Source organism: Falco biarmicus, chromosome 8 (assembly GCF_023638135.1).
Source record: "Falco biarmicus isolate bFalBia1 chromosome 8, bFalBia1.pri, whole genome shotgun sequence".
Taxonomy (NCBI): Eukaryota; Metazoa; Chordata; class Aves; order Falconiformes; family Falconidae; genus Falco; species Falco biarmicus.
The window spans coordinates 40,393,930-40,405,072 of NC_079295.1; the positions used below are offsets into that span (position 1 = coordinate 40,393,930).

Genomic DNA, 11,143 nt, shown 5'->3' on the forward strand with positions numbered 1-11,143 from the left:
CACTCCCAGCCCTTGAATCTGCAAGAGCTATAGGCATGTGCTGCAGCTGTGTTGTTTATCCCCCAGTAATGATATCATTACCCTGCGTTACCACTCTAGGTAGTGTATTTGTCAACAGCCAGTAACTGATGAGCACAAGGAAAATATTTACCCAACTTCTATGCTGTGGCATTACCCCAGTAATGCCATTTCAGGAAGATCGTGCTGTATTTCTGAGATTTATGCTACAGAAGCTGAAAAAGCTCTGGCATTTGTGTGCATGCCACACCAGTCCTCACATAACTACCTTTGACAGTAATTACAGTAATTCTGTTTTTTAAAGGAAAAATAAATAAATAAATAAAAAAAGAAAATAAGGAAAAAAGTGATACTCCTCGCCAATATCTAAAGGTGGGAGTTTTCCAATACCCTCGCTGTGTGAGGAGCACTAGGGACATCCATATTTGATGACTCCTTAATCTTCCCAGTAGTAACCACATATGCTAATATTTACTCATTCTGCCTGCACAGATACAGTATCTGAGTGCTGCTGGTACATTAACGTGCAAGTGTTTAAACTGGGCTTCTCTGCAATGTATCACCCCTGGGAACTGCCTGCACCGGAGAGGTAGCCTTGTGTCCTCCTCCTCTCTGTCATTCCTGCTTTTGGTGAGAAATGTGATGATCTTTCTCTATTTCTGATGTTGCACAGACGAAAAGGCATGTTCCCCTTTTAGCAACTTCCAGTCATTTGTTTTTACGATCACTGAAGGTGTATTGCATTTTGTGCTGTTGAAGTGCCCTAAACCAAAAGTCACGGGGTATTTTTTCCTGCGAGTTACAGTAGATTCTTATTTCACTACAGTATCTGAAAGCATGAAACAGAGATTTATGATACTCGTGTTTTCCACTTCAGTTCGTGTAATGTGGGGAAGGTAAAGTGTCTTGGCTGCACAGTATCCCTTTTTCTTTTTTCTTTTTTTTTTTTTTTTTTTTTTCTCTTTGGAGCAGTGTACGCTGTGCGATTAGAGGATAGTGAGAAGGTCGCTGACCAAACTTTATCTTCCACACAGTTTCCCACAGCATGTATTCCTCCTAGGGTACATTTTCTCAGCTCAGGTTATTTCCAGAAATATTCTCAAACCATAAGAACAGTCCTTGCAGTAAAACATTTCATTCCCACTTTTTATCCTTTATCTAGCAGCACAGTGTTGACAGCATTTATGTTTCTTCTATTGACTGGGCCAAGAACAACAGGATTAATGAGGTTGTCTCTTCATGAGTGCATTATATTTTTTTCCTCTGACCTTTCAAACATGGGAATCTTCTGTTTGCAATATTTCTTAAGCAAGGAAAACCCCTTCTTGCCGAAGCTCGTTCTGACAGGGGCCGGCTGGGTGGGAGCCCAGGTTCCCGTGCACCTCCGGGTGCCCAGTGCAAGGAAGCGCGGCGTGCAGGCATCCTCCTCGCCGCTCCCGACGTACGGGCTGAAAGGAAGTTGTGAAAAATCGAAGGAGGGAATATCTTGGTTTCCTCGTTTTTTAAGGAGTTGGCTGGGGGACGTGGGATATTTTAAGGACTTTCTTAAGCTGTGAAATTCTGATGATAAATCTTACATGGCTGCCTACAGATTATCGTACTGCAGGAACTGCTCAGGAGATGAGTGGACACTGCTCTGCTATTTTTTTTTATTTGGTTGGTTTTGTTTGTTTGGGTTTTTTGGCTGCTTTTTTGTTTGCTTTTTTTGTTCTCCCCCTAAGAATTACATATGTTGAGGCTAGACAAGCAGGGCAAGGAGGAGTCACTGGAATTGCAGCCTTCCACAGAACACTTTTGCACTTTATCTTTCCTATTCCTGATTATTTTTGATGCTGGGTAACTGGAAAGCAATCAAGATAGGATCATTTCTAAGTGCAGCAGGACAGGGAACGTGAAGAATTTTCCCAAGGATGGGAGCACAAATATCTTTAAACACAACAAATAACTTTGCACATATGACATCTTTTAGCCAGCCTCTTCAAAATATATCAATTAGATAAGCTAAACATAATTAAATTTTTGCATAAGATTGTTAAGGGTGACTTATTCCCATTTTTCATCTGGGGATATGGAGGGACAGAGAGCTGGAAAAAATCCCACTAGTCCAAAAGTTATCTGCATAGGCAGGTCTCTAAGCTATTAATTTCCCTTCTAAGTTATTTATTTCCCCTCTTGGTGGGGAAAGAAGCACCACAGACTTGTGCAATCACATCTTGCATCTTATGGGGCAGCAAACCCCTTGTGGAGGAAAAGGGACTTTAGTGCCAGCCCTTTGACCTGCTCCTTCCAGCCCATGGTAAGAGGTGGAGAAATTTGCCTGATATTTTGGGGGAAGGGGAAGTAGAAGAGGTACTATATATATGTACTTAGAGGTATATGTGTGTGCATATGTACCTAAACATATCCAGTATGTCGCAAAAAGTAATCTAAATGTAGTTATAAAAGCAAGTGGAAACACAAAGGCTTGCAACACTTCCAGAATGTGTTTTCCATCGGTGTGTCGTTCTGCTGCACGTAAGAAATCCTTTTGCCATGTAGGAAAAGCAACTCTTACCTGCTACTTGAGGGGAAAATACAGCGTCCGGGGACTGTCTTGCTGAGCACTCCAGTGCTGGCTTTGCTTTGTGTCCATGGTGCAGAGGGCCAGGACGTGGGGCTGAGCTCTGGGCAGCGATCCAGGAGGGCCAGAGCTCAAGCACCGGGTTTAGGCTTTAAGCAAGCTCGAGACCTCTGTGTGTGGATTCAAGTCATTCTGGGACTGTGAGAGTGAGCTGAACTAGATGTTTGGTCGTAGCCAAATTCATCCATGTCAGCCCTAGGAAGAGAACAGAAATAAATATTTCTGGCCTCCTGCTTTAATGATTTCAATAATTCCACGTATTCGGGACAGGCTGCTTTTTGCAGTGCTTTAAGTTGAAAAAGTCATCAGAGTGGCTAAGAGAATTTTGAGCAACTCCTCAGAGAAATATTTCATGAGATTTTGAAATATTTTCTCCTGAAAATAGTAACGCTTATATAGTAAAGAAGTCAATTCGGCCGTGTATTGTCCTCAGGCACTAGCAATAGTCACTACTTGCAAGTACCAGGAGACGGTTTCAAGTTTTAAACATGAGTGTATTACATCTCTTAAATTTGGCCTTCTTGGAGTTTATGGATTTGGAGTTTGTTGCTTGAACTCCTGTTTCTTCCTTTGAGGATTTCTGTTGTAGTTGAACTTAAATAATCAGAAAGAGCACTTAATGAGTCAGTATTTGTCAGCTGTTAGGGCAGTTAAACATAATTATGATGGAGAAATTATTGTGTTCTTCTTTCCTCTTCTAATAATGTATGTAGAGACCTAATTCTGCTGAGTTTTACTGTTTAGCAAGAATAACTTGGGTAAAGCTTAAGAACCTGCAGTGCGCTTTCTGTTCCTTTAAGCAATTAAGCTCCCTGTCATACACTAGTAAGATATTCTCATAAAGCCCCAAGTGAAAATAATTTTTGGGTTGTAACCCTCAAGACTTTGAGATTTTAAAATCCTGACACTTCAGGATTAAAAAAAAACAACTCCATATATCTATCAGTGAACAGTGAATGCATGTTTGTGTAGTTTGCCTTATTTGCATTTGTTGGTAATTAATTAAAAAAACATGAGTTTAATTAACCTTGGAGTTAGGGGATTCATTAAAATAAAAACAAAAAGCATTTCAGTTAAAAATGTGAAGTAACACATTCAGTGGAGTTTGCTGGTGCAGCTTAAGGATTTGCAGAGAAATGCCGGCAGCAGTAAAACTTTGGGGACTATCACACTGCACACAGAAGAGAGTTGCAGGAGAAGGAGAATGGGTGTATGTCTTTGTCAGCAGATAAATTTCCCTTTGTAGATACTTGAATTGAAAAAATAACATTTGCCCTCAGTTTCTTTCTGGTCTGAGTCTGTGGCTATGGAAAAATGACATCCACAGAAGTCCAAAGGAAAGGATTGCAGCATAACTGAAAGTAAGGCTTTTAAAATAAGGGACAGAATTAGAGGAAAAAAAATATTAAAGGGAAGAGATATCTCTCATGTAAAACTCAAGGCTAAATTGTACTTACCTGACCTGTTTATATTATCATAAGTGCTTTCTCTTTTTGGTCTCTTTTAGTCACAACTCACTGTCTTTAACGTATTTTTTTTCCCCCTTTGAGAACAGGGTAAGCGTTTTGCCTTTTATGAAAAGACATGTTATTAGAACAATGTTGAAAGTAATAATAGAAAAAAAATTCCAAGTTCATAATTAAGCCTGTTGTTTATTAAACATTTTTTCTGTAGCCTGCTCTCCTTGGTTCTGCCGCTTTTGCAGGACTGGGTTTGTCCAACCAGCAGAAGAGAACCAGCAGCAGAAGTCTTGAAGTTTTTGTGGTCTGTGTTATGAAAATTGTCCCTGGGGTATTTCTGTTTGTGCAGTGGAATAGAAATGAAACCTTCCCACCTTCTCACAGCGAAGGGGTTTAGCAAAGATCTCCCAAAGCAGCTCCCATATGGGTCAGGCTTGTTGCCTACATGGACCTACACGTTCTGCTGTGCACCAGCTACGGCAGCTTGGGATGGGCGCAGGACCTAATGGCACCGCCAGTTCTGTAAGGTTCTGTGCTCTTTGGGTTGGAGAGCAACTGCCAAACGGCTAACTTTCACCAAACTGCCTCAAAATTCAAATTTTCTACTTTACTCTTCCCTCAAAATATTTAATTTGGGGAGGACACAATTATAAAAATGGAATATAATACTTGCTAAAAACATTCTTAATTGTATTAACCACCCTCATTTTCTTGTGAAATGAATACAAAATCTCAGTAATGAATACAGAATGCATACCAGCGACGCTCTATTAATTTGCCTAGAGGTGTGTTTTGAGGGTGGCTTGGCACCCATGTAGAGGATGCTGGTGAACAGCTTAGGTATGTGCAAAGGACCAGATTAAAAACAAAACAAAACAAAACAAAAAAACCCAAACCAAAAACCAGAAAAGTATGTTGCATCTTTGAGATGAGAAACCATCTGTGGGTGCCCGTTCCTGCACCTCTGGACAGGAGGATCCCACATTAGCAAAACACCTGCGCCAGCCACAGTGCTGGGGAAGGTGGCCCTTGCATGGGGAACAGATGCTCTGCAGCTGAAGCCTTTCAGAGGAGACACCTTTAGAGCCTCTTGCCTTATGGGGTAACTGAGTTGTACGTAAATAGTCTTCAAAGGGAGTATTGTCTGTTTTAGGAAAAAAAAAAAAAAAAAAAAAAGGGAAAACGAAGTGGGGTTTTGTGTGTGGGTAAAGTAAATACGGTTAGAAATACATGACTTGTTAAAAACTTTTTGAGGACCCCACACTCACAAAATCTTTTAGGTCATGTGTTTGCTTTCTGAAACATTTGGTAAGTAACAAGTGCCAGGGGACTATATGCACTCCATCTGGAATTAGCAGATTCCTCTTTGTTCAATTGTTCTTAAATTTGGAACCAGCCGACTTGCTTAAAAGTATTTTGATTTTCTTTTAAATAAATGCGGGAAATAAACATAGTCCAGGACCTTCAGAGAGGTACATTATTAGTCTTCTCCCTGGCTCCATGAGCCATGCAAGTCTTAAAGGGGCATTTGTCACTTTTGATGTTCGTTATTGGTTTATGGTAACAATTTGTTTGGAGTGGCCCATCATTTTTGTTTCCTTTTTATAAATAGTATCAAAGAAATCAGAGCTGGAAAAAGAACTATTAAGTCATTGAATCCACTCCACTGCCAATGCAGTCCAGTTCCCTACAGTGCATTTTTTCCATGTCTTTGTCCAGGTTAAACTTGGAATTAAGTTTAAGAGCCTGTAGGTCTGATGAGAGGTACAAGAGCAAGTGGAGATTTTGCGCTTTTCTTCTTTCCTTACTAGACAGATATCTCATTTTTGTCTCCACCTTCCTTACATAAAGTAATGACATGTCAAAAGATCAAGTAGATACTTTGTCTTTGCAGGTGTTGTAGATTACTACCTCATCCCCGTAAAAAATTAATTTTTGCTCAGGGAAAGCAAAAAAGGAAGAGAAAAGCAACACTTCTCTTATCTTCCCTGATGTCCTGTAACACCAAAGAGTGGAGCAAAACACCTGCTATGAAGAGGGATTGTGTTTCCTTGAAGACCTTTAAAAACTTTTTTAGAGAAAGCTTCTTTTAAAAGAGACATGGAACTTTACAAATACATTTGTGCAAATACTTTAAAGAATTGAAAAAGCACCCTGGCATCACCCAAAATTGCACCAAATTTGTGATACAGAATTCAGCTGGAGGACTATGTGACACTGAAAATGTTTTCAGTGAAAAGCTTGCAAACTGAAGCTCAGAGAAGTTGTCAACTTTTATTACATTTAGCATATGAAGAATTATTAAGAGGTGCAGGTCTGTAGATTTGGGATCACAGCCTAAGATATTCAGCCTGTATGTGTTGGTCTGCTTCCCTGGCTTGGAATGGAACGACGCCTGTTTACAATAGCTGGGGATGGATGATCCCTGTCTACACCGACTGCAGAGAAAGCTTAGGGAGACTTGCTTTCCTAAGCCAGAGCTGGCCTTCGTGAACTGTGCCTTACCATGCATTACAGAGCAGGATCAAGGTCTTTATCTAGTTCACGGTTGCTCAGAATTTTGTTTCGTTCAACGTTTGTTCAAAATATAAGCAAACATTTTATTTCTGCTCCAAGCTTTCCTAAGAGTGGAAGTAGTGCAGCACAAGCAGATACATAATTTCTCCATGGCTGCAAGGTCTTTTCATTTGGTTTAGATACACATCTGTAACCATTTTACCAAGTCATGTATTCATATATACTGTAAGTCAAAGGAGCTTAAGTTCTCACTTTCTTGCATTGAGTTGCAATCATTCTGTTTTGCAGGTTGCTTCCTATGCATTGTGTTTCAGCAGCCTAAGGGCTTCTCTAAATCATTATTCTGTTCTTTCCTAGCAAGAAGGAACCAAAACTATAGTCAAAGATTAGCACGGGCTGGGCAAAACCTAATCATAATCTCTTCTACCTCTTTTCCTATTCCAGTCAATCCCTATTCCGAGGATCAAACTTGTATTTCTCTGTGGGCTTGAAGAAGGTATATCAGCATGATTAAGTGTCAGCATCACTCAGCTGGATCTGTTTAAGATACCAATGTTTGGGCTTGGCCCATGACAGTACCAATTCATCCTTTTTAAATCTAAGCCTGTCAGTATGGGCTCAGGAGTTGCATCAAAGCTTCATGGAGAGTAAGTTGTGTGCATGCCGCTTAGATTAGGACATTTTAATTCTTAAAGCAAATGGGCTCTCAGCTTTAAGGAATATAGTACCATGGACTCCTGGCTGTAACTTGTGGGTGTAATTATATATATAATACATATATATATTTGTGTTAGGAAATATTTAGTAGAGTCTTGTGATTTGAAAAGAGAGTGATTTGCTTCCTTCAGTATCTGCAACCTGAGTATATATACCTGCTGAGGAAGGTGTTGGTAGTTGTGAAAATTTTCTGAATTTCAAGGAGTTTTTGATGGCAAGAAACAAAGAAAAATTCACTTTTGTTCCCATAGAAATTATTTAAAACTTTGCCATTAACATGTATGAGAGGACAGACCCTCAGATTGCTATATAAATGAGAGACCGGTGGTGTCTTTTCGTTTCTGGTTATTATATACAGATTCTGAACAAGCAACTTTTTTTATGAGACTGAACTCATTATTTGCAACTTGTAAATCTTTTCGACAACATGTATGTTCATACTTCACATTTTATAGTCCCCTTTTAGCAGACTACAGGAGTTTCCATCATTTCATTTGTAAAAGTCACTGATAGGTGGGCAAAATCTTGGTAAAGGAAGATGAAACAGAGAAAGCAAATGGAAATATTGGATGGTAGATGAAGGAAATTGAACTTTTGAAATAAAAGAAAAGGTTATCAAGGTTTCACTCTCATGAACTGTGGCTTCTTTAAACGGGCTTGAAGGCAAGCCATTCTGGCAGGTCAGGTTATCGCATTGTGCTATAGTTAGAACTACTGACTGGTTCTGTGCGGTTGTTTGTTGAGATGACTAAGTTGTCATTTTTAATTAGCTTTATGCTCTTCTCAAAGGCTAATTACTTTACTTTTTATCAAGATTATTTGATTGGTAATGACAAGGGTGCCATGGTTATGTATTTTTAGAGAATTCCCCAACCTGCACAATTATACAATTTTCTGTTCCCCCTGGATTCTTTGTGCAGTAAAGCCTTTAGTAAAAATAATGGTTAAGAAAAATATGTATTTGCTATTGATATTGACAGAAGAAAGTATATCTTGATTTTTTTTTTGTGTGTGTGTGACAGGAAGGTCATTCCTAATGTACATAGTCACTGTGAAAAAAATTACGCCTAGTTTACCTCCCTGCGAGTGACACTGATGCTGCTCTATTATCATGGCTGTAGTTACTCAAGCAAACTGAATTTGAGATCTTTCTTTCTTCCTCTTATTTCTCTAGAGCTGTGCATCTCCCCTGGTCATCATGGAAATCTGGACTGACTTCACCACATACTTATTTCGAACTGTACAAGTTACACCATTGGACACTGACTGTCGGAGAATGTTTACTACCATGCTTACCAGAATTTGGTTGAAGAGCCCTTGAGATAAGTATGAGAGGTTCATACCATGAGATAAGTATGAGATTTCACAGGTGAAATCTCTCTTTTCTTTAGTCATCTATAGACTGTTATAAACTATTCTTGTTTGAAACAGCAGCAACCCAATAGGTGATGCTTCATGAAGGCTTCCTCGAGAGGGGTTGCAGCAACGGGGGACATAAATACTTCTCTGATGTTTTTCAGAAATACAGTTATACCCAGAGAATCATTACTTTACTCCTGTTCTGCAACACATAAATACACGTCAGATGTGTGGTAAACCAAATTCTCTCAGGAGCTTGTCCTAAAAGAGGAAAAGACACAATGATTTAGAGCCTACATCTGCAGCTCTTGCAGCTGCTTCGGTCCCTGCTGCTGAAGGAGAATTCCCTGCATCAATGGCCTCTTGACGGAGGGGCTTAGAGCAGTTCCTGAAGCACAAGCCCAAGGACACCTATGGCTGTTGCTAACCCACTGGGAAGGAGTGGAACAGACAGCCACCGTGCGGCTTGAAGGACAGAGGCTGCTCCTGCCACCAGATGCCCCATCTCGCACCATCTCTGCTGCCACTTTGCAAGTGGAAGAGGACTCCCTGCCAGCTGCGACTCTTGTTGTGTTCTCTAGAATTGATTGAGAGCAGGATTAGAGGAGGTAGCTTCCTAAACCACAGGGAGGGTCAGCACGGTGGGGCGCTGGCACGGCACACCTTTGTACTCAAGCTTGCAGGAGTCACTGGAGGGTGTGCTTAGCTGTGGAGGCCTGCTGGAATGTCTTCAGTCATTGGAGACACGCGTGGGACATCTCTGTAACAAGGCAGCTGAAGATGTGAGGATGTTCTGGAGCAAAGGCTTGCACGACCCCTGTGTTTTGACATTATTCTTCATGGCGATAGATGGGGAATATAGCAGTTCCAGCTACTGCAGCAGTGCAGTGTGATTCCTTGCAGTCTACGTGCAAAAACCACCCTCTTAGTAAGCACCTCATCTCCTCAGTGAGCTAGTAACACATCTATGACTTCAGTAATTAAAGTAAGTTTTTATTGCTTTTGACTTATGTTAGCACTGGAGAGCAAGGAGAGAGACAAGGAAGGTAGGCTTCGCACTGGGGCCCTGGGAAACAGGCGTGCAGCTCCTGGCTGCTTCTGCTGCAGTGAAAAAAGACAGGACTGGATCCTAAAGGTATTAAATGCCTAAATCCTATGGAATTCAATGTAAATACTGTGGGGATCTGGGCTGAATCTCTCTATACCTTAGCTCTTCATCTGTCCTACAAGAATAATAATTCTTCTCTCCTCAAAATGGAGTATAATAATAAACATGTTAAGGAAAACAAGGTGCTCAGCTACTGTTGTCTCTGAATGTAAATAAATAAATAATAATAAATATATATATATATTTAAGCAAGACTATGATTATTTCTTTTTCATGAGTCTTGATTATGTTGCAGTTTCTAATTCTAGAGAAAATGTTTACCCGCTTGTTGATTAATTGATAGTTGTGTTCCCCAGCTGTAATCAGGGCAGTTTCCTCTCCAGAAGTTCACTAACAGCACGGATCAACAAGAAGGTAAGGACACAGCTCAACTTTTAGAAATCAGACTAAAAATACTCTTTTCTCAATACAAAACTGAGCCTTTTCACTTTCAGGCTAACTTTCAGCATCTAGGCTTTCTATGTGGAGCCTTGCTTCCAGTATAAATAAATGATCCCACATTCCGTCATGATAACATATGCTCATGCAGAGCTCAAAATTAGAAGGAATATGAAGTGTTCTATTAATTGCATGAATGTTGATTGTTAAAATCATGTGCTAATTGGTAATATCTGTGTGCAGTAGGTTCCCGCAATATGTGTTAGATTACATTAACTGTGCTTGTGACTCAGATATCAGGCATTATGATTTTTATAGAAGATATTTTTTAAAAAAACTTTGTGTAATTAGGTTCTATAGATTATCAGTGTAGAAAAATTAGTAGAAGATTGTGTAAAGGGCATGTGAAGTTAGAGGCATGAGGAATACGGAACTCTAAAGATGCATCTGCTCCTCTTTCTCATGGTGTGCTTTTCCTCGCATACTCTCCAAAGTAATTCTCACCATGTTTGTCTTGAGGTAATTCCCAGGGAAGCAAGCGCAAGCTCTTTTTCACTACCATGGTGATTACATTATTCGTTTGAAAGTTACTATCTTTTTTTGAGTGGAGTTTCTCACTTTTCAGTCTTTTCCTTTGCATCTCCCCGGCTTTGATCCAGGAAGCATTCAGGTACATTACAGATAAATAAGATTATTGTTGTACTCCCCTATCAGTGGGGAAGTATAGCATACTAAGCAACATGACTCTCCTGTACCAGATGTGCTTCCCTTCCATTCCTAATCCCTAGGGAAAATTTCATACAGATCTGTTTTGTTCATCGATGTTTTAATTTTATTGAGTTCCCTGAGTATTTATTAAAATCAGCAAGGTAGAAGGAACTAAAGCTTGGAGCTAAATATGGTAAC

At 40.0% G+C, this 11,143-nt stretch overlaps 1 long non-coding RNA gene across 1 annotated transcript in view; it reads left to right on the top strand.

Moving 5' to 3' along the window:
* Nucleotides 1-10,039, top strand: part of LOC130154100 (uncharacterized) — a 135,642-nt gene extending 125,603 nt beyond the window's left edge. The window contains exon 20 of the long non-coding RNA XR_008823606.1: nucleotides 8,507-10,039. This is a non-coding gene — a long non-coding RNA (uncharacterized LOC130154100). The remainder of the gene's footprint in view (nucleotides 1-8,506) is intronic.
* The last annotated feature ends 1,104 nt before the right edge of the window (nucleotides 10,040-11,143 follow it).